The 24805-nt window shown below is 40.9% G+C and overlaps 1 protein-coding gene and 1 pseudogene across 20 annotated transcripts in view; one reads left to right on the top strand and one right to left on the bottom strand.

Moving 5' to 3' along the window:
* The window catches only part of CREB5 (cAMP responsive element binding protein 5), a 416039-nt gene that overhangs the window by 366937 nt on the left and 24297 nt on the right, over window positions 1–24805 (top strand). The window lies entirely within an intron of this gene.
* On the bottom strand, window positions 7181–7914 carry LOC131762911 (large ribosomal subunit protein uL16-like; annotated as a pseudogene).

The raw sequence follows: 24805 nt of genomic DNA, 5'->3' as shown, positions 1-24805 counted from the left end.
GGATTGCTTGTTCATATGGTAACTCTATTTTTCTGAGGAACCTCCATACTGTCTTCCACAGTGACTGCACCAACTTACATTCCCACCAACAGTGTAGGAGGGTTCCCTTTTCTCCACACTCTCTCCAGCATTTATTATTTGTAGACTTTTTAATGTTGGGCATTTTAGAAGTGAGCAAGTTGTCGAGGGAGAAATAAGGTTCAATGAGCCAGAGACTGAGTTAGCCAGTGGTGAGGGGAGGGGGACACCATAGTCTCTTCCACAGGCTGTATGGAGCAGAGGAGACACCGGAGTGACAGTGACACTTCTATGAGGTCTTGCACACACATCCACCTGTGCACCTGAGGTTTTGTTTTACTTGGCACTTCTTGCATGAGAGAAGGAAGGAAGGAAGAAAGGGAGGGAGAAAAAAAAAGAAAAGATAAGGATGATTTGACATTTCCAGAAGTTAGGGGAAAACCCTTGCCCCATGAAATTAGTGATTGATGTGAACAATGAAGAGGTTCTAAGTCTTAGCATGAGACAGAGAAGCTAGCATAATAGATCTCCAGAATACTAACCCTCAGGGGAACCCTTAGGTGTCTCCCTCATCTCATGCTTAAGCCCAGCCCTGATATATAAGCTCACAGATCACATTTCCCCTTAATATGCAATGTCCCCCCTAAAGGCAGACTTGGTCTTATCATTGGCACCATCTTCATGTTACATTTACTGCTTGATTAACTGGCTGATGAACCAGAATTATTTATCACATTCTTATATTATGGTTCCTCTCCCCTATTTTTTATCCAAAATATCACTTGTTCCAAATTACATGTGAAAACTAGTAGACTTATATATTGGTCTCAAAGTCATCTTCCTTCAAGTTTATAAAACACTTTATTTGTAAGGCTAATGAGGGAAATCATTATATTCTGAATAAAGACAAAATCAAATGTATACCATATAACGATTTGTTATGATTAGGTAATTTTGAAATTAAACAAGAAAGTTGTAGACATCTCTTCCTTTTTCCTCCTTCTTTTCTACTCGCCACCAACAGGATCAGCAGAAAATGTTACCCTCTGGGTCACCAAGTAGACATTTGGCTTAGACTGGCCAAGAACAGGGTCAAGAGTGTGGACAGCTGCGGTGAAATGAGGGGGGCATTTAGGAACACCTGGTTTCAGAGCCTTGAGGGAAACCTTGGGTGAATCAATTAAAATCTCTGCCTTAGCTGGCTCATGGTTAAATGGGCACAGATCTTATCCACCATACGAGGATCCAATATAACCAGTAACTCTAGTGTAAGCACCACAAACAGAGCTTGGCACAAAGCAGCAGTTAATAAACCTTGCCTGGGTTTTCTTTAATAAGCCACTTCCTGAATGAATGATTTCTCTGATCCTGGGCAATGCTGGTCTGGACAAACTGCTGATACACTGGCAGCCTTAGGTATAAATATCCACCAAGGAATGAGAAAATAACAAAAGCAACCACCCAAATGAGTACGGGAAGGGCGCCATATTATCTCCGAACATGGCCCCTGAATGGGTGATAAACACTAATGACTGTCATCACTCAGATGACTTTGTCCTGTTCTGAGCATCTTCCCACCCTCATATTTCATTACAATTGATGGGTTTTCTTGTCGCGCATGAAGCATTCAGGGTAAACACAGCTAGTGCGATACTCCAAGTCTTGCAGGGGTAAGAATGCGTGTCTCCACTTGCCTGCAGGGCCTGCAAAAGACAGCTTGACACGGGCTTCCTTTGGCCTTCTCACCGCCCCTGCTAACCCAGCCCTGATAAATAAGCCAGCTAATTGAATTAATAAACAACTCTTTCTTTTCTTTTTTTTTTTTTTTTTTAAACAGCCAGCTGGCGTGCAATCAAAATGTGTGATAAATTATCTGTCACTGCTTTAACCACAGCGGGAGGGGAGTGGAAAAATTAGCCACTTCAACCCTTTCTCACTGCCCCCAGTCTTCCTGCTCTGTTCGCTCAGCTATAGGATTTTCCCCCGACCCTGGTGTTCTCACTTTGGCTGAGGTCCAGGACCGAGTCGCTATGGGTGGAGAAACGTATTTGGCTGCCCTTGATGATGGATCCTTAAGCCCAGGCATTGTGGGGGTAGGCAAAAATGCCGAGCCAGCCTGTGGGAAAGCGAGATTTGTCTGCTGCCCTGGCAGAGAGGGTCCGGTTATGAGCCTGTGGTTTGAGCCCACAAGATTCTCATGAAGGGAGGGGAGTGGGATGTGGTTCACAAGCAAAGTATTGTGATGTCTGCTTTTTCTTGCCCACCTCTAATGCCAAACAGCTTTGGGGACTTTCTGGAATGAGTGCGAAGGGCTCGCCAGAGTCTTCGGGAATATAAGTGGCAACCACTTTTCACCCAGTTTTGCACCTTAGCAGTTTTCTTCGGTATCTCCTTCCACTCTCTTTTCTTCGTACCCTAAGACCTGATTTCAGGTCACTCCTGTTAAAGGTATTGAAGCTGGTCTTCAGGATTAAAGATTCTGTCCAATTTAAGGGGACTTTTCCGTATTCATTTTTGGGCTGATCCCCAGTGCAGTTTCTCAAAGTCAAAAAAATAAACGGTCCCCTTCAGGCTAAATCCATGTGGAGCCATCATTAGGCTTTTCTGTGTCGTCTCATTTTGTCGGGGGTAGAGACCTCCTGGGGTTCACCCGAGTTGGGAACCATCTGGATCGTATATTCACTTTAACACCGTAATTCTCTTAGAGGTGCTTTCATTTTAGGATGTTGCCTTGTGTAATAATATACAAGTCATCCGCAGAGAACGATCTGGAACAGGCAACAGGTGTAGACTGGGTGAATGCAGGGGTTCTTGATCTGTCTGATTCATGGGCTTCCAAACACTTCCACTTCCAAGGAACTTTTCCAGAGGATATGTGCTTTATTGTCTATCTAGAGCAAAACCGTAATCCACTACCCTTAAATGGGGCTGCGTGAAGCCAGGATAAAGTGATGGCTTTTTTTTTTTTTTTTTCGTCCTTCAGGAAAACAAAGCTTTGGGGGTACACTTCATGTAATTGCTAAAGTCAGACCTTGATTATTATCAGGCAAAAAATTGGCGAAATCTTGATGATATTCTTATACTAGAATGTTTACTACAGGTCTTTTTCCTGCTTTCATTGGTATTTTCATCCCTGGCTGTGCTAGGCTTCTCTGTAGATCCAACAGCTTCTTAATGGGGGTCGGGTGGTGGAAAGGAGAATTAAAGTAATTCTGAACTGACAATGTGAAGTATTGTGCTTGGGAAACTCCAGGACATTCACACCTCTGTGGAACAGTAACTGGCTGCCCTGAAGAATGCACTTGAACTTCATGGGACAGAATCCAAAAATTCCAACAAGGATCCTGTTTAAAGGGCCATAGGAAAATCTCTGGGCAGACTTATGCAGTATTTCTGGGACCTGGTCATGTGCCATTGTACCTTCCCCCTCCCCTTTCTCCCTTCTTCATCCTATATACACATGCACACAGACACACACACCCACATACACTGACCCCATGTTTTGTTCCATTTCCTTGGTCATGAGGCAGATTCCTATGGTGTTGAGAGAGACATGGTGATAGTTCCAAGAAGGATATTAGTGGTCATGTCAAAAGGCTGAAGTAGGAGACAGCCAACTTGCATGAAGCTTCGTGACATGCTTCGTGAAGGATTTTACATGCCTTGTCCCCAACGCTTTCAAAGAAAACATGAGACAGAAAATTCAAGCTTCCATTTTGCTATGACAGACTCTGTTTTTATTTTACAGAAGATCTGAGAGGAGAAAAGAAGTAAGGGGAAGTTATGCAGATTTCCATATTTCCAGGCTCCCCTCTTAAAATTCTTTATAGATGGAAGGTAGGGTGTGGGTGGGAGGGAAGTCCTCCTCCCCACTCTTATTGACTAAAGAAAGGTGGACTCTACTAAAAAGGTTTATGAGAATGTTTATTGGAATCTCTGGATTTTGGTTAATTATTTGAAGGTAGAAGTATTAAATTCACTGTTGAATTCAGAGCCCACTATGATTCGTTTTCTGCAGACAAATAGGGTATATACCTCTTCTCCCACTACACGGGCCCAATTCCATGTGCAAACCTAAGAAGTTACTGAGAAGAGAATGTCAGGGCTGAAACTTTACATACTTCCCTTTAAAGACCTTTACGGAATTGGAATTATTTGAAAGATAACAGAATACAATGCAATAACCATTTTAGGAGCCAGAGGGAGAAAACTGGGAGAAGTGCCCCAGCTGCCATTGGGAAAGGTGAGTGCGGTTAGGCCCTTACTGACACTCCCCGATAAGTCTTGGGATCTGCCCTTGCCTCCTAGTTTGACAGATCCTACCAGGAGCACCTGCCTCCAGCTGAGGAGATGCAGATGCCTGCCAGTTTAACAAACTCTACTCCTAGCTTCTCCCCAAGCACAGTGGCTGACACTGTCGCTGTGGCTCCTGACAAGAAGTAGCCCAGCCTCAGAACACATTGCCTCAGTGCCACAGAAAATACACAGCACATGGGCTGTTAGCATTTTCAGATGTCATCTCTGTTTCTCATTTAACTTCAAGATGCAGCTGAGTTCCAGATTAGTCTCCAGGATAGCAGAGGAAGCTTGGACTGGCAGTCAGGAGGCATGGGATCTAATTCACCTTCAACCTTGAACTTGTCATGGGACCACGATAGCCTTTTAATCTTGCTGAGCCTCCTTTTTTTTTAATCTGTGAAAGATATCTTTGAAATATAAATAAAATATAATCTGTGTTTTGCTCCAGGTGGGCCCCCAAACTCTTCCAGTTATTAGAGCCTATGGTTATAGAAAATAATTCTCGGTGTCGTTTATGACCACTGCCATTTGTGAGACCGAGTGAGTTGATGAATTTCATTAAGGACAGAGAGGAAATGTCACACGGAAGATATTTTGTTATTAAGTTGGATTTTCATACCAGCCCATTTTAATACCTATATCACAACGGTCTTGTGGAGTCTCCTTCAAAGCAATAAAATAAATAACTGATTGGTAAATGGCAGTGACTCCTGGTTTAGTTAACCTGGCAGTCAGATTAAGGCAGGGTTTCTCGATCTCGGCATTATTGACATTTTGGGCTCGAGAATTCTTTGTTTTGAGGGACTGTCCCATGCATTATTAAACGTTCAGCAGTATCTCTAGGCTGTACCCACTAGATGCCAGGAGCACCTCCCCTTCAAGTTGTGACAATCAAAAATGTCTCCAGATATTGCTCAGTGTCCCCCAGGGGGCAAAATCACCCTCGGTTGAGAACCACTGGATTGAGTCGTGACTAAAAGTCCCCAGGTTAGGTCAGGTTTAACTACATATATTTGATATGCTGCAATCTGAAAATGCTAGTTAGCCCCAGAACACCAGCAGTATCTATTAGGTTCAGGTTAGAACCATCTAACCTTGATCAGAAATAGCACTAGAAATAACCCATTTAATCTACAATATCCCAGGGCCTCAGAATAATGGAATCTACTAGATTTCAATCTTTTTGGAAATGGGCAGAGTTGTCTTTGTATAATATATCTTACTGTGCACAGAATAAATGCTTATTAAATGTATGTTGAAACAATGAACAACTTCCCCCAAAACACCAGGGGAGCACAGAAGGAGGAGCTGCCGTGCACAGCCAGTCATTCTGGGTGATCTTTATTCGACAGGAGAAAATGAAGCAAGTGTTGGCCCGTTGGAAGGGAAGAAAGAATCTTTGGAAGGGCCGCTGCCATTACCCTAGCTGACATGGAGCCAGGTTAAAACTCTCTTCTGATTAAAAAAATATATATATCATGGAACATTTAATGACCAACCACAGTACATCAGAGCCCAAGCTATATGTACACGTACGTCACCCATGCTCCCCAAGAGCATGTAAGAGTGAAAGATTCAGTTACTCTAAGCCTTCTGTATTCCTAAATTGGCATATATTTTAGTGGCGTGGGATGTGGAAATCTCATATGTGCATCTGACATTTTAATCTCCCTAAAATGGTGGCCTCACTGTTTTTCCTAATGCACTTCAATAGTATGACCTTAAATTGCATTTGAAATGTCTCACTCAGTTGCCCCGACAACTTTCTTTTCTCAGAATAAACAGAATCCACCTGTATCTGTCACCAGAGACACGAGTACTGTATTGAGTTTGTTTTCATGTTTGATGTTTTATAGGTATTCTTTGAACCAACCTTCAAATTCAGAACCATATTAAATCTAAATTCACGAATCATCAGGTCTCATTCATGAGATTTGTAGATTTTGGCTGATATTATTTTGTAACCATTAAGTTCTGAAATGATCAAAATTGACTTAATATGAGAAGCTTTGCCTCTTGCCTGGGTAGTTATTGTCATTTAAAAGGAAATCAACCAAGCTGGTGATCTTCCAGCCCCATCTCCACACTTCACTGTGGGTGTCTGTTTTAAAATTTGAATGGCAAGTGCTTTGGGGAAACATTACCTAATTAGCCCTGGGTGAGAAATTCTCTTCTGTGGTGTCCTTTTGATAATATACTTAATTGACAACCGATGTTACCGAGATCTGAATTTTATCTGAGATCACAACTAAGCTAAGAGCAGGAGAGAGTGCTTTCGGAGGGCTTACCATCTCTGCACACTAAGAGTGTGCAAAATTAGGATTCAGAAAGAAGTTTAACTGTTATTTCAGAAGGTAGATTAATATAGTACTAAGTACCAGTGTGCTCAGCATGAATCTTGAATATACGCTCCTAGAGTCCCTGATTTTTATCCTGTGATACACACTCTATCTTTAAGTGAAAAAATGGAGAATAGTTTAAAAATTTTAAACCTAGGATGATAAAAGAAAGACTTAGCAGAATGAGTACAGGCTTCTTTCCGTTCATTTTCCCTGCCTATATTTCCCTAGTCTTCCAAGAACACCAAGGGAGGCAATACTGTGTAGCCAGATTGAGAAACTTAGATGTATTTTTTCCCTGTTGGAATCTGATTTAAAGATTCCCCACCCTCACCCCTGGGAAAATAGTTGGGGTTGGTTGCAAAAGAGTATAATATTTACTTCTTTGTTTGTTTAAAAATTGAGTTTTTAGTACATATCCCTCCTACTTCCAGCAAGGATTCTTTTTGTTTTTTGTTTTTTTGACAAGAAAGTAGGATTTATTGCTGGGCCTGAGTAAGGAGGGGACAGCAGCAAGGCTTTCATTAGTGCAGGGCCCACCGTTTGTCCAGAGGGCCACGATTAGGGATGTATTTGACCCCATAGCCATCCGGGATAAGCCGCTTTTTTGCCACCATGTTTTCAAATTCGTCGGAGTTAAACTTAGTAAATCCCCACTTCTTGGATATGTGGATCTTCTGGCGACCAGGGAACTTGAACTTGGCCCCGCGGAGGGCCTCAATCACGTGCTCCTTGTTCTGCAGCTTGGTGCGCATGGACATTATGACCTGGCCAGTGTGGACCCCGGCCACTGTGCTCTGGGGCTTTCCAAAGGCACCGCGGCCCATCAGCTCCAGCACAGGACAACATCTTGCTGATGCGGATGACAGTGGAAGAGGCGGAGCTGCACTCGGATGTGAAAACCATCTCTGCCACAGCTTTTCACCGTGTACTTGTTGGCACAAATACAGGGAGCCTCCAGGGCTTCAGAGGAGAGCTGCTCATGTTCATCCGACACACCGTGTGGCCACAGAGTGGGAACTCATCCACCTTTGCCTTCTTCCGCCCCAGGTCAAAGATGCGGACCTTAGCATCAGGGACACCTCGGCAGAAGCGAGACTTTGGGTACGGCTTGTTCTTACAATACCTGTAACAGCGAGCGGGGAGGCGGCCCACGGTGACACCAGGATCTTCAAGGACGCGCCGAAGGGAAAGAGGCGCTCCCACACCTGCGCATATGCCTTATATTAGGCAGTCTGTCTTCACGCGAAGGAAACATGGAGTCCGGGCGAGGGCGGGTAGATTCCCTCAGGTAGAATTTTACCTGCGATCAGAACTAAGCAAAGGGCAGTGGACTGAAGAGAGTCCTTTTGGAGGGCTTATCTCTCTGCACCCATGAAGAGTGTGCAGAATTAAGTCCACTTTGCAGGAGCAGTAGTCTGTAAATGCAGATGGCCCTTCCCCTGGTCAGCTGGGCTTCCCCCACATGAAGTCTGCGGCCTCCAATATGCTCTTCAAAGCATGATGCCATTCTGAAAGTCAGGCTGGATGCTGGGTGGAATGTGTCACAGAAATGGAAGAACACCTCCCCATTGCTGGAGCTGCCATCACTATTTCCACTGGGCTTAGCAGTGACACATTTGGTTAACCATTTTGTTAGCCTCCGGTTAACCACGCATGCTTTGAAAACCTTACGGAAGTGGGAAGACGTCTATATATAATGTTACTCATATAAAAAAAACAACCCCACAAGATACAGTTCTTTCCTTAGCTGCCACACCAAATCCAGACTCTCTATAACTGGCATTTGGTGAAAGGAAGAAATCACTTGATAAACACCGTTTGGTGATTAATTTATCTGGAAACTAGGGTGGAGTGGAAAATTCTCTAAAAAAGGGAATTGAGCTTGTTTGAGTTTGGAGTCCTTTGACTCAATCTTGTATCCTCTTCTCTTTTACAATGATTCTGCCTTATCATTGTATATGAATAAATACAAACATCAGAGCCCTTGGGTAGAGCATGTTTTCCACCTCCAGTTGAGCTGACTTCCTTTCCTCCTCTCTATCTTTTTCCCTTCCCTCTGGCCTTTTGCCTCTTTCTTCCTTTTGGCCTTTTCCACATGCTTTTTATATTATCCACCATCTTCTTCTAACCAGGCAAACTGTCAGGCTGCACCACGAAGAACAACGTCAGGTTCAAATCCCTTGTCTACACTGGCTCTCGAGCAGGTGACTTAACATTTATTTCTTCAGAGGAATTTCCTACATCTTCAGAACATGCGGGATGATCTTCATCACCTACTTCGAAGGTTTAATATCTGCAAAGAACTGTGCTCGCTCTAGAAGGAAGGCACTGATTTAGGACAAGCTACTACATTATTGTCAGTCCCTGGTGAGTAGTTGCTTAGGAGAAATTTGGAGTCAGAAAAGAAATTGCTTAAGCTGGAAGAGAAGACAGTTCATGAAAATGATATCTTGAGCTTGTTAGAAGATAAATTCTTAGGCCATTTTCAATGAATAAATCAACCAGAAAGCTTTGTATTTGGCGTTTTTAGAACAGTACTCAGTTGTGACAGTATGATTTAAAGAGGTGGTTCCACATTCGCCACACCACCACCCCCATTACTTAGGTTGTAGGCAGTGAAACAGTAGAGTTAGATCTCTGGTTTATTGAATTGTACACCATGGAGACAATAGAAATGAAGAGGTAAAAAGATAGCTTTAGCAAGAGACTGTTGAATTTCACTCTTAAAAATGTGCCAAGTAGTTAATGTATTCTGCTAGTCATACCTCCTGAAACAAGAAAAACTCCCCAATTAGAAAAGAGTACAGAAAACTTATTCTTCAACAGCTAGATATTAATGGAATTTTAAAAATGCGTGTGAAAATCAACATGATTTGGATACACATCAGCTCAGAAAAAAAAGTCGTTCCTCATTTTTTGGCTGGAAATGCTCTGCACTGTCATCTCCTTGGGCCTAATTCAAAAGTTCTCCTTAAGCATAACTTTTTATAAACACACAAACAACCAGACTCTTCATACATTATAAATGACTTCTCTTGGAAATGCCTTACATGTAGATGTGCATTATAAAAAATAATTTTTTTTTGCCTTAAATGTAAACATCAACCCCCCCCCCCCCAAAAAAAAACCCATCTTTTGTGTTTTGTTTTAGTTTCCCCATGCACAGCTTTATTCTCCCTGCTGTGTTTTGCCTAAAAACCCAAAGATAGTGCTGTGATAAGAAGCTTTTATTAATGATGGTGCTCCTTCATCCCGAGTCTCTCCCAGGTTTCTCCCGGTCCTTTCTGCTCAGTGAGAACAGGCCATTGACAAATGGCATTACTGATTCTCGATGTGCTCAGAGCCCAGGGGCTATTGGTGGATGGGCTGTTTGTGTTGTCTGAGAGCTGCTGAGCTGAGCACCATACAGCCCAGGCCACTCACAGGGCGACCGGGAACCCTTTCTTAGGAGGATGGTAGAGCCGTCACAACAAGTTGATGGGGCTGTTGGTCCAGTGGCCTTGGACCACGAACACTTACAAAGCACCCCCCCAAAAAACTTAAGCAGCACTTAATGATCAGAGTTTATTACACACTCTTTCTCTTCCCCACCCCTATCCCCCAGTCTTCTCCCATATCTTTGTTGACATGCTTGGGGGGACTCAGGCAGAGATCAGATCAGAGGCAAAGGAGAGTGTGGAGAACAGAATGTACCGTATATACCATTTTACCAGGACGAAAAAAAAAAACAGAACTGGACATAGGCCACATGTTAGTTAGGTGTGGATACCGATACCAAGGGGCAGGACAGCTTTTACTTCCGTACAATCTACTACCCATAGTTTAAGAGAAACACATGGAGACTTTTTACCTATAATAAGCCTGAGGCCCCCTGGGCCAGACAACAAATGTCTCCACAAGGAATGGCACACATCTTGCCATTTCCCAACAAGTGGAATAAAGCTAGAAGACGACAATACAGAACAGGCGCCCTGGAGAAGCCTTGCCGCCACCAGGCCAGAGGTGTGTCCGGGAAGGCCCTTTGAGTCAGACATTCAGATGCAAGAAGTTTGAGCATCTGAGTTACTGAGAGGTGTCCTCTGGGGATGGAGTGGGGGTGGGAGGGCCGTGCCCACTGAATACCGCTGCTCTAGGAAGGGTGTGGGTGAGGATCTGATGGAGGACTGGTGATGGGGTGCCTGGTTGCTCCACCCAAGCAGCACACTGCCAAGTCGTGGAACTCCCGCTGCCGATGCCGCAGTGCGGTGGCTCTTGATGATGTCATGGTCATCCAGCACACACCCAAGGACTGCTGTGCATTAAAAAGGGAGCAATTGGTGTAGTTAATGTTGCCCGCTGTCCATCCTTCTTGGGATGATGGGAAGTGTAGCACTGAGGAGAAATCCTATCCATCACTATTCATTGCATCACTTTTTTGCCCAATAATGAGGTCACCCCACTCAGGAAGGGCCCTGGGATGCACATATGGTGTCAAGTTTGCTGTGGGAACTTGAATCTGAATTTCATGACTTCTGTGCAATTAAAACCCCAAACTTAGTGTTGCATTAACATGGATTTTCCATAGTGAGTTATAAATGCAAAGTTCTATGTTTCATATGTCTTTTTCTAACATATGTTACTGCCTGTGTTTCTGATTAAAAGCTCGTTCAAAATAAAATAACAAAGGATTACTTTTTTTTCCAATAGAACTTTCTTTCTTCTATAAAAGCTAGAAATAAGCCCTTACCTAAAATTACGCAGGCTTGCAGGTGCTGGGTTTTGGGGTGCGTGTAGTGTCCACTAGCAAGACAAAGGGCATTATTCTCCCTGCGACCACCACCAGAAGGCATTCTTTCTGTGGAGAAAATTGTAGGCCAATGCTTTAAAGACATTCCATGGCTAGGCACCACTCCTGGAGACTCGCAGGCAGCAGGCAGGCAGGCAGGCAGTCAACAAATATTTATTCTAAGGCCACTGTTTATTCAGCACCTTTAAAATTGCCAGGGAAACCAGCCGGGAGCGTATAATACCGCTAGGGCCAAGTTAGTACCCAAGGTCATTCCGTAGTGCTTAAGGAGCTCAGTAATCTGGAAGGAGCAGGGAACCCTAAAACTGTAAGATGGCAGTATCTCACCTGGGTATGCGGATATTGACAGAATAGGAAAATAAAATCCAGGAAAAGGTTCATTAACTAAAGCCGATACTTAACAGTTGCACCACTCCCATCTTTTCCTTTTACATCTCCCTTAACAGACACCCAGCTCCCATTCCCTACACACAACACACCACACACACACACACACACACACACACACACACGCACGCACTACTACTACCATTCACCATCATCATCACCTCTGCCCAGAAACTGAACCCAACTGGATGGATCAAGTCATCAGCTTTTTTTTTTTTTTTTTTTTTTTAATAATGAACACATTTTAAAAATAACAGGGCAAATATGCTAAGATGTGCAAATACAAGGATATTCATCACAGTGTCATTAGAGAGGGAAAATGGTAGCAGCATGTATGGAACATCAACTGAGAATTGGGATATTCCCCTAGAGAGAATCCAACATCTATTAGGCATGACGTGAGATTTTGTGGGGGGCAGGGATATGTCTGTGTGGCAGACATCCTGGCCTGTGTAGAGATGAACAGGACTCTCACCCTCTTGCATTAAGTTCTCTAATCTAGTTTTGTTGTTGCAGCTGAAAAGTCACATTTGTTGTTTTGACATGTGCATCACACAGGGGTGCTTTACAAAGTCATACGAAATCCCTGCATCCTCTGTTACACATGTAACCGCCAAGCTACGTCTCCCCTGAGCTTCCATTGGACAGTACTTGTGTTTTTTAGGTTTTGTTTTCGTTAACCAAACGTAAGATGTTACACTGATCCCCATTAAGTTTCTCATATTGGATTCCTTGATGCTAGTCTGCCAAGATCTTTTTGGATACTGGTTCATTATCCAGTGTATTTAACACTCTCTACTAGCTTTGTATCATATACAGTTGATGGATGTGGCTTCTGCATTTTCTCTTTAGTTCTAAACCACCTAGGAGATGATAGAATTGTAGAAAAAAGAGGGTGCCAATGTCTTGCAGAGGAGTCAAATTCCCTGAGACATACCGAAAACCTGGCTTGGACCTTATCCATTCTAGGGCAAAGTATCTTTTGGGCTTTTATTGTTCACAATACAGTGTTTCACTTAAGGTGACATCATAATGAATATTAGTCATTCTCAGATGAAGTCAAGAGTTTCTATTAGCACCCTATTAAAAGATAAGAGATTCTTATTTTGCTTTATGCACTTTATTTTGAAAATATTTTTTAATTGACAAAATTCATATGACATAAAATTAGCCATTATAAATTGTACCTTTCAGTGGCATTTAGTACATTCAAAACGTTGTGCAACCATCACCTTTATCTAGTTCCAAAATATTCGCATCGCCCCCAAAGGAAACCCTGTACGCATTAAGCAGTTACTGCCCATTCTCCCCTCACCCAGCCCCTGGCAACCACTAGTCTGTTTTCTGTCTCTGTGCATTCTAGATATTTTGTGTAAATGGATTCATACACTATGTGACCCTTTCTGTCTGGCTTTTTCCATTTGAGAATGTTTTTGAGATTCATCTATGTTTCCACAGGTATCAGAACTTCATTCCCTTTTATGGATGAATAATATTCCATTGCGCTTTATTTTGAATTTTAAAAATCTAAAGTAAAACAAATATATTTCAATGCTAAGAAAAAGAGGTTAATATCTCCTTTTCTTATTTTTCATCAAAAGCTGGTATTAAAACTCTGCCCACAAAACAACTCCACTCTGTCTGACTATTTATTCAGTATATCCTTATGGCTTATCCAGTTTCTTACTCCATTATGTATCCCCATGTCATAGAGGAGGAATTTGAAGCTCAAGGTGACAAGCCAAGGTGGCAGAGCCAGGCTTTTAAACCTAGATTTCTCACTCCAAGTCTTCTGTTGTTCTTCTGAAGTTCTCTGAAACAATGACATTTCTTTCTTTATTTTAGACATTCATACAACTCACTTCTCCAACAGATTCCTACCCCTTAGCAGCCATCAACTCAGACCCTCTCTCTAATGGAATAGGGAGCTCAGGATCCTGCCCTCATTAGTTAGGTAGATTAGGACATGTAGAGCCAAGTGGTTTACTTATCTAAGGACTTATTTAAAGCTGTCTTACAGTAGAAGGAAGACTAGCTCCTGCTCTCAGAACAGCAGTTGGTTTTGAAATTCACTAAAATGCACAGCCTCTTAAAATGCTCACCAGCCTGCTGAATTATAAATGACAGCCCCTGAGTCAAAGAGATGCAGGGAAGCAGTATCTGAAATAGAACAATTCTATAAATGTACGTTCATTAATTTCTTCACTTAAGAATAAATTGAAGGCTCACTCTTGCAGAACTGTAATTACTATACGATTTAGACATTAATATAAAAAGGGTGGCAGGGTAATTGCTTAAGATTTGTCTCTGGGGTTTGTTTGGCTTTTTAACCACCGAAGTTTAACATGTCACCTAGCGCTTAGGTCTGCTTTACCTCACTTTAGAAGTTATACCCGCACGTGGACAATGAGAGAGTGAAATCAAACACTGAATTCTTTTCCTCGCTTACTTTAGAATTGCCGCAGTTCCACTTTTCTGAGGTACCATCCTTATTTGTGAGACTTCCTTGCATCATTTTCCAGTGGACTAGAATATTGATGTATAATACAATTCCTTTGTGTTTTTTAATAATTACATCATTTCTAATATCTTCAGAGTTAATACTTTTTAATGACAACATGACAAAGAGTATGAATAGTTTTCCTCCCAGACCCTATAGGATCCTCCCCTTTCCCTGGTAATCTCTTCTGCCAACCTGGTAGCCTTATTTGAAATTTTACTACCAAACCAAAATCTAAAGCAGAAGAATACTTAAACTGAGAAACCATCAGAGCTGAGTTACATTATACAAGTTTTGAAAGGAGCATACTTTATTCCAAGTGATTAAGCCGGGTGTGATTTTAATTAATTTTCTTAACAATGATTCTGAAATAAATGTGGATTTTAAGATCCACTCTGCTATCAGAGTTATACGATCATTCTCAAGACATCCTGAAGCCAAGATGTGAATCTGGGCATTAAAGCTATTTCTGCCTTGGCTAAGTGAAGTTCAAAGTTTGTGTAACTATCCCATGGCACCCTCTCATCCCTACCTCTCTCCAACTTTGGGAAGCATTTTGGGATCCAACTGGCGACATAGTATCATAAAATTCAGTGGATACAAATGCCGCGGAGCGGCTGGGCCCGTGAGCCATGGCCGCTGAGCCTGTGCGTCCAGAGCCTGTGCTCCGCAGTGGGAGAGGCCACGACAGTGAGAGGCCCACATAACCACAAAAAAAAAAAAAAAAAAAAAAAAAAAATTCAGTGGATAAATATCAGTTATTTTTCGTGAATTCAGAGACTTAATTTCAGAAATCCTTGATACCTAGAGCAAGTCAGTAATCATCGATATTCCAAGCACTCCTCCAGTGAAGGCTTCTGGAGGTGTCACACCATTGACCATTTGGACCATTCTGGAGCCTGTGTTACCACCTCAGCTGATCAACTATGTTGGGAAAGAGAAAGAAAGAAGAAATTACATTTACAGAAATACCTTGGGGTGGCCACTGATGGTGATTGTTTCGTGTTCAAAAGGAAATATGAAGATGGATTTTATCTTATTTTCATGTAGATAGTCTCTTACTTGTGGTCAATCAGCAACACTACATCTTGATGTTATCACGTTCTTTTCTGGAACAAAACCCAAGAGCCGTTTTTAATAAAAACCTTTCTAAAACGAATGCTTCAACCATGCCCACCCCCCATCCAACTGAATTTCAAATATTTGTTTAATTCAGTTTGGCTTTCAGAGTCTGTAAAGCATAAGCAATCGGCCGAGCTGAAAATGGAGAAGAAATGTTTTTACAGTTCCACAAATGTTTCTAACGGGCAAGAGTGAGTTGTTAATGGGAGATAAATTGCCTGGGGTGGGTGTGGGTGGGTGTGTCGTGCGTGTGTGCTCATGCAGGCCACATGCGTGCACCCACGTGGAGGTAATGATGTTTGCGTGTACCTGGGCCTCACCGGACATGCTGTGATGCAAAACTGTACTAAGCTGGAGAGTAAAGAGGTGCTGGGACGGGGCCACCATGGCAGCGGTTGTGCATGGTATGGGATGAGGTAGATAGCTGGTTTCTTACCAGAACTCAGATCCTGGGCAGCAGGCCCATCCTCCCATTGGGAACAGTGAACAAGGAGCTGATAAAATACACAGACCGAATGAAAATGACCCCTATTGACTGAAACCAGCTGTGTCAGGCTTCTCGCTGTCTCTCCTGATTTGCTCTCTCAAATAAATGGATGTGGTAGAGGATGAGAGAAAGTAAACAGAATCATTTTTTCTTTCTTGCAGTCGCACCTCAGTAACAGCCCTGGTTTTTGTAGCTGAAAAATATGTTTATTTGCTCATTAATTTCCTTCTCTCTCCCTTGCCTTTTCTTGGCATTGGGTAGAATGTTATTTAAAATAAGACACAGTTCGGCTTCAAAAAGAAAAATCATTCTGCAAAATACAGCTTGGACTCATTTGCTGGTCATTTATCATCCCTAAGAGAGTGGGGTACAAATATCTTTATTTGGTATGTTTTAATGATTTATAGGGCGATGACTCTTGTTGGCACCAGGATACAGGGAAGCAGCAGTCTCTTTAGGACTTTCAGAAGTGCCCCAAACTGTTTAGAAATGACATGGAGAATATTAAATGTGGCGTATGCAAAGCAGCTCGATAATCATTTGTCTTCACCGCCTTCCTTTCAAAGATGAGGTAGGCTGGTGCTTTGGGAGTGGACTCAACCCACAGGCCTGAGATTCTCTAAGGGGTGCTTAAAAGTCTTCATTTCCACACTCGGGTGTGTGTGTTTTCTTTCCAGTACTTCAAAAAGGCTTTGGTTTTATGTGTCTCCCATTTCCTTCGGGTAGTGGGCAAATAATAATATGCCTAACATTAGTGCCCAATAGATATTTGTTGAACGAACAGTTCAATGGAATGTTATAAGGCTTATTAGTATTATTGCCTTGGCATGAAACCTGCAAGAATAGACTTGAGGCAATCAAGTAATTTCCCTTAACAGTACAAGCTAATTATTTGAGAGATGAAGATCTGGTGCATAGTATTTATTTGTCAGGCTCCATTTGCACCTAATTGAAGGTGGAAAAGTTGTTTGTAGCATTGAAGGGATAACATAGTGACCCACTGCTAAACAGCTTTTCAATTTTCCATGCTACTCTTTCAGGGAAAATGTATCAAGGTGAAGTTAATGAGCATTCCTTTTGTTTATTTGTGTTTTCTTTTGTTCTGTTATCATTTTTTTAAGATTTTTATTTATTTATTTATTTATTTTTGGCTGCATGGTGTCTTAGTTGCGGCACGTGGGCTCCTCGTTGTGGTGTGTGGGCTTCTTTCTAGTTGTGGCGTGCGGGTTTTCTCTTCCCTAGTTGTGGCTCTCAGGCTCCAGAGCACGTGGGCTCTGTAGTTTGCAGCTCACGGGCTCTAGTTGAGGCGCGCAAGCTCAGTAGTTGTGGCATGCGGGCTTAGTTGCCCCGCCACACGTGGGATCCTAGTTCACCAACTAGGGATCGAACCTGCATCCCCTGCATTGTGAGGCAGATTCTTTACCACTGGACCACCAGGGAAGTCCCTTCTGTTATCATTTTTAGAGGGCAGGTAGGGTGTGGAGCGGGGATCTCTTTTGACAGTATTTTTATAGCCCACCTGCCTGTGTGACTTCTGAAGTCATTCTGCTAATAATGCTGGTTGTCTGATAAAATTGTCCTTTCATATGAATACCACCTGCAGTGATCCAAGATGAAAATGCTACATTCACATACTAAACCTCAGAAAGTTTCATTCATTCATTCATTCCAGAAATATGAATTCAGTGCCCAATATGTACCAGGCTCCATGCTAAAGCTTTCAATTTAATACTGAGCAAAATCCTGCTGTCATGAAGCTTATAATCTGGGATGGTTGGTGGGTATTAATTGAATGATCATAGTAAAAATCGTAACTACAAACTGAATTTTAAAAAGAGGAATATGGTTCTACTGGGTCCATGTAACAACAGGAATTGATTTAGACCAGGAGACCAGGGAGAATTTTATTAAGGAGGATCCTGCGGCTGAGAGCTCTAGAATGTCTGAGGAAAAGGAAAGATCATCCCAGGCAAGAAGGTGATCAAATGCAAAGCGTTGGTGGGAAGGCCAGGCCACACTCCTCAGTGCCTATGCATATACTATATTAAGGGCTTGACCTTCATCCTCTGAACATTGGAAAGACCTAGAACGGTAACATATCTGAAGGTTAGGAAGTAGGGCTAGGGAAAACAGATACCTAGACCTTATCAGATCTGTGTCTGGGGGGGGAAATGTAAGTACCCATTCTTCATAAATGTAACGAGAGGTGATCGTGCTAAGCTCTGGATGGTCCTTTGCTGCAGCTGAGCTGCCTGGAAATTCTCACCACCCACGCTTCCCTCTGCCAAGTTTTGGAACGAGTGTATCTGGGTCTCCACTTGTGTGCTGGACTGTGTAGCAGTGGCATCTTGTCACTTTTTTCTGGGCCCTGCTCTTCTTTCTGCCTTTCCTTTTGATGATGGGGAGGTGGTATAACACAGTTTATTCCTGTTTTGGCAAAGTGTGCGTGGCAAGCCTTTCAGCCCCTTCTCTGCTGGCGTAGAGAACAGGCTGTGGAGGTAACTCACCTCCACCCCTCTCCAGCGGCAAGAGCTTGGGCACGTGGCTTAGTCCCTCTTTGTGCCTTGCAGGGTTGTTCTGAGGATTAGGTGACTTAATACTTGTGAAACACAGAAAGAGGAGTGGCACGTAGTGAGTGCTCAATTGATGCCAGCAGTTATTATTAGCTATTTTTACTGATATGGCAAGGTGTCAAAGATATGTATTGTTGAAGTGAAAAAAAGCAAGATACAAAACGATATATCATAAAAAGGGCTTGCACAAACGTATTCTGATAAATGTTAAGTATATGTCTGTGGATACTTGGTGGTTATATCTGAGGAATAGGCCTTAGAAGGAAGAAGGTAGGCAGGTAGTTTTTACTTCTCACCACATATTCTTCTAGTAGTTTTTTGTTTTTGTTTTTGTTTACTATGCAGCTGTATATTTTTATAATAAATTATAAAGAATAGTCTAGAAAATCCATCAATAGTATTTGCTATGTCAATTAAAAAATAATGATCTCAATATATTTTTTCATAATTTTCTTCACTTTTAAGTTTGGAGATGTCACTTAGAAACTTTTCTTGGAGTAAAGAAACGTGTATCTGAAGTCCAGCAATTCATCCAATGTTCACTTCTTTTGTTTATGTTCTATTCAAATAAGAGTTTTTTTAAACCACGTGCTATTATGATCCCATTGTTATAAAATTATTCTCCTTGTTCATCCGTCTCTAAATATGCACAGAGAGAGCTGTCTGGAATACTGTTCACCCACCAAACAAACAATGCATTTGGTTCATTGGTTGCTGACTTCATTGTACTTTTAAGGGTTGCTTATGTTTTTTATAATGAGCATTTTTATAAAAACAGTGAATTCATTTCTAAAAATTGGAGATGAGGAGTATCTGTTCACTTTTCTGTTTAGTAATAAACACAATATGAAGCATCTAATCATTCCCAGGGATTCAGGAAGCTTAACTTTTTCAGGATGATCCCAATGCAGGTCAGTAGCTTCTGTGTGGTACATGTTGCTCATGAAAGAGGAGGCAAGTGGGCTCAGTGGTTACTGCATCAGGACACAGGAAATGTATTCAATGATGATCAGATATTAACATATAGTCTGTCAAACTGCCCCCCCCCTTTTTTTTTAACAAGTGGAGGCTGTTTACCTTTGACTAAAGATTTTGACGAATTGAATTGGTACTTATCAATAGTTTACTCTGACCAGCTGAGAATCATTAATATTGTACAGGGCTGGCACATGGTTGCTTCCATCATCATTTAAATACAACTCTTCCATTTCGCAGTGATTACACACCACCATCATCAATCAGATAAGAATGCAAATCAGGAGAGAACTTTGAGTCCCCTAGTAAATATTTTATGAAGCCAATGTAAGCTTGCCAAGTAGAATATCATCTTTGCAGAAGATACATTTCCAAGGGGTAACTGCATTATACAGTACTTAGTACATTGTGCCCCTCAGGATATGATGATAATTGTCTGTGTACAAGAACAAACAATTTTGAAGAAACTGCGACCAAGTTGATTGCCAACTGATTCTTTTTTTTTTAACGTCTTTATTGGAGTATAATCGCTTTACAATGGTATGTTAGTTTCTGCTCTATAACAAAGTGAATCAGCTATACGTATACGTATATTCCCATATCTCTTCCCTCTTGCGTCTCCTTCCCTCCCACCCCTCTAGGTGGTCACAAAGCACAGAGCTGATCTCCCTGTGCTATGCGGCTGCTTCCCACTAGCTATCTATTTTACATTTGATAGTGTATATGTGTCCATGCCACTCTCTCACTTCGTCCCGGCTTACACTTCCCCTCGCCGTGTCCTCAAGTCCATTCTCTATATCTGCATATTTATTCCTGTCTTGCCCCTAGGTTCTTCACAACCTTTTTTTTTTTTTTAGATTCCCTATATATGTGTTAGCATATGGTATTTGTTTTTCTCTTTCTGACATACTGCACTCTGTATGACAGACTCTAAGTCCATCCACCTCACTACAAATAACTCGATTTCATTTCTTTTTATGGCTCAGTAATATTCCATTGTATATATGTGCCACATCTCCTTTATCCATTCATCTGTAGATGGACACTTAGGTTTCTTCCATGTCCTGCTTAGGTTTCTTCCATGTCCTGCCTATTGTAAATAGAGCTGCAATGAACATTGTGGTACATGACTCTTTTTGAATTATGGTTTTCTCAGGGTATATGCCCAGTAGTGGGATTGCTGGGTCGTATGGTAGTTCTGGTTTTACTTTTTTAAGGAACCTCCACACTGTTCTCCATAGTGGCTGTATCAATTTACATTCCCACCACCAGTGCAAGAGGGTTCCCTTTTCTCCACACCCTCTCCGGCATTTACTGTTTGTAGACTTTTTGATGATGGCCATTCTGACTGGTGTGAGGTGATACCTCATTGTAGTTTTGATTTGCATTTCTCTAATGATTAGTGGTGTTGAGCATCCTTTTATGTGTTTGTTGGCAATCTGTATATCTTCTTTGGAGACATGTCTATTTAGGTCTTCTGCCCATTTTTTGATTGCATTGTTTGTTTTTTTGATATTGAGCTGCATGAGCTGCTTGTATATTTTGGAGATTAATCCTTTGTTAGTTGCTTCGTTTGCAAATATTTTCTCCCATTCTGAGGGTTGTCTTTTCACGTATGGTTTATGGTTTCCTTTGCTGTGCAAAAGCTTTTAAGTCTCATTAGGTCCCATTTGTTTATTTTTGTTTTTAGTTCCATTTCTCTAGGAGGTGGATCAAGAAGGATCTTTCTGTGATTTATGTCATAGAGTGTTCTGCCTATCTTTTCCTCTAAGAGTTTTATAGTGTCCGGCCTTATATTTAGGTCTTTAATCCATTTTGAGTTTATTTTTGTGTATGGTGTTAGGGAGTGTTCTACTTTCATCGTTTTACATGTAGCTGTCCGGTTTTCCCAGCATCACTTATTGAAGAGGCTGTCTTTTCTCCACAGTATATTCTTGCCTCCTTTATCAAAGATAAGGTGACCATATGTGCATGGGTTTATCTCTAGGTTTTCTATCCTGTTCATTGATCTATATTTCTGTTTTTGTGCCAGTACCATACTGTCATGATTACTATAGCTTTGTAGTATAGTCTGAAGTCAGGGAACCTGATTCCTCCAACTCCGCTTTTCTGTCTCAAGATTTCTTTGGCTATTTGGGGTCTTTTGTGTTTCCATACAAATTGTGAAATTTTTTGTTCTAGGTCTGTGAAAAATGCCATTGGTAGTTTGATAGGGATTGCACTGAATCTGTAGAGTGCTTTGGGTAGTACAGTCATTTTCACAGTGTTGATTCTTCTAATCCAAGAACATGGTATATCTCTCCATCTGTTTTTATCTCTTTAATTTCTTTTATCATGTCTCATAGTTTTCTGCATACAGGTCTTTTGTCTCCTTAGGTAGGCTTATTCCTAGGTAATTTTTTTTTTTTATTACAGTGGTAAATGGGAGTGTTTCCTTAATTTCTCTTTCATCTTTTTCATCATTAGTGTATAGGAATGCAAGAGATTTCTGTGCATTAATTTTGTATCCTGCTACATTACCAAATTCATTGATTAGCTCTAGTAGTTTTCTGGTGGCATCTTTAGGATTCTCTAGGTATAGTATCATGTCATCTGCAAACAGTGACAGTTTTACTTCTTTTCCAATTTGGATTCCTTTTTCTTCTCTGATTGCTATGGCTAAAAGTTCCAAAACTATGTTGAATAATAGTGGTGAGAATGGGCAACCTTGTCCTGTTCCTGATCTTAGTGGAAATGATTTCAGTTTTTCACCATTGAGAACGATGTTGGCTGTGGGTTTGTCATATATGGCCTTTATTATGTTGAGGTAAGTTCCCTCTATGCCTACTTTCTGGAGAGTTTCTATCATAAATGGGTGTTGAATTTTTTCGAAAGCTTTTTCTACATCTGTTGAGATGATCATATGTTTTTTCTCCTTCAATTTGTTAATATGGTATATCACATTGATTGATTTGCGTATATTGAAGAATCCTTGCATTCCTGGTATAAACCCCACTTGATCGTGGTGTATGATCCTTTTAATGTGCTGCTGGATTCTGTTTGCTAGTGTTTTGTTGAGGATTTTTGCATCTATATTCATCAGTGATATTGGCGTGTAGTTTTCTTTCTTTGTGACATCTTTGTCTGGTTTTGGTATCAGGGTGATGGTGGCCTCATAGAATGAGTATTGGAGTGTTCCTGCTTCTGCTATATTTTGGAAGAGTTTGAGAAGGATAGGTGTTAGCTCCGCTCTAAATGTCTGATAGAATTCACCTGTGAAGCCATCTGGTCCTGGGCTTTTGTTTGTTGGAAGATTTTTAATCACAGTTTCAATTTCAGTGCTTGTGATTGGTCTGTTTATATTTTCTATTTCTTCCTGGTTCAGTCTCGGAAGGTTGTGCTTTTCTAAGAATTTGTCCATTTCTTCCAGGTTGTCCATTTCATTGGCATATAGTTGCTTGTAGTAATCTCTCATGAATCTTTGTATTTCTGTAGGGTCACTTTTTACTTCTCCTTTTTCATTTCTAATTCTATTGATTTGAGTCTTTTCCCTTTTTTCTTGATGAGTCTGGCTAATGGTTTATCTATTTTGTTTATCTTCTCAAAGAACCAGCTTTTAGTTTCATTGATTTTTGCTATCATTTTCCCTCATTTCTTTTTCATTTATTTCTGATCTGATCTTTATGATTTCTTTCCTTCTGCTAAGTTTGGGGGTTTTCTGTTCTTCTTTCTCTAATTGCTTTAGGTGTAAGTTTAGGTTGTTTGTTTGAGATATTTCTTGTTTCTTGAGGTAGGATTGTATTGGTATAAACTTTCCTCTTAGAACTGCTTTTGCTGCATCCCATAGGTTTTGGGTTGTCATATTTTCATTATCCTTTTTTCTTTTTTTGGTATTTTTAAATTTCCTCTTTGATTTCTTCAGTGATCTCTTAGTTATTTAGTAGTGTATTGTTTCGCCTCCATGTGTTTGTATTTTTTACAGATTTTTTCCTGTAATTGATATCTAGTCTTATAGCATTGTGGTTGGAAAAGATACTTGATACGATTTCAATTTTCTTAAATTTACCAAGGCTTGATTTGTGACCCAAGATATGATCTATTGTGGAGAATGTTCCATGAGCACTTGAGAAGAAAGTGTATTCTGTTGTTTTTGGATGGAATGTCCTATAAATATCAATTAAGTCCATCTTGTTTAATGTATCATTTAAACCTTGTGTTTCCTTATTTATTTTCATTTTGGTTGATCTGTCCATTGGTGAAAGTAGGGTGTTAAAGTCCCCCACTATTATTGTGTTACTGTCGATTTCCCCTTTTATGGCTGCTAGCATTTGCCTTCTGTATTGAGGTGCTCCAATGTTGTGTGCATAAATATTTACAATTGTTATATCTTCTTGGATTGATCCCTTGATCATTATGCAGTGTCCTTCTTTGTCTCTTGTAATAGTCTTTATTTTAAAGTCTATTTTGTCTTATATGAGAATTGCTACTCCAGCTTTCTTTTGATTTCCATTTGCATGGAATATCTTCTTCCATCCCCTCACTTTCAGTCTGTATGTATCCCTAGGTCTGAAGTGGGTCTCTTGTAGACAGCATATATATGGGTCTTGTTTTTGTATCCATTCAGCCAGTCTATGTCTTTTGGTTGGAGCATTTAATCCATTTACATTTAAGGTAATTATTGATATGTATGTTCCTATTACCATTTTCTTAATTGTTTTGGGTTTGTTATTGTAGGTCTTTTCCTTCTCTTTTGTTTTCTGCCTAGAGAAGTTCCTTTAACATTTGTTGTAGAGCTGGTTTGGTGGGCTGCATTCTGTTAGCTTTTGCTTGTCTGTAAAGGTTTTAATTTCTCCATCGAATCTGAATGAGATTCTTGCTGGGTAGAGTAATCTTGGTTGTAGGTTTTTCCCTTTCATCCCTTTAAATATGTCCTGCCACTCCCTTCTGGCTTGCAGAGTTTCTGCTGAAAAATAACAGTTAATAAGCTGTTAACCTTATGGGGATTCCCTTGTATGTTATTTGTTGCTTTTCCCTTGCTGCTTTTAATATTTTTTCTTTGTATTTAATTTTTGATAGTTTGATTAATATGTGTCTTGGCATGTTTTTCCTTGGATTTATCCTGTATGGGACTCTCTGCACTTCCTGGACTTGATTGACTATTTCCTTTCCCATATTAGAGAAGTTTTCAACTATAATCTCTTCAAATATTTTCTCAGTCCCTTTCTTTTTCTCTTCTTCTTCTGGGACCCCTATAATATAAATGTTGGTGCATTTAATTTTGTCCCAGAGGTCTCTGAGACTGTCCTCAATTCTTTTCATTCTTTTTTCTTTATTCTG

The sequence above is a fragment of the Kogia breviceps genome, chromosome 9, assembly GCF_026419965.1.
Source record: "Kogia breviceps isolate mKogBre1 chromosome 9, mKogBre1 haplotype 1, whole genome shotgun sequence".
In the NCBI taxonomy this organism is placed as follows: Eukaryota; Metazoa; Chordata; class Mammalia; order Artiodactyla; family Physeteridae; genus Kogia; species Kogia breviceps.
Note: the sequence above shows the minus strand (reverse complement) of the source record. Positions and strands in the feature narration are given on the sequence as shown.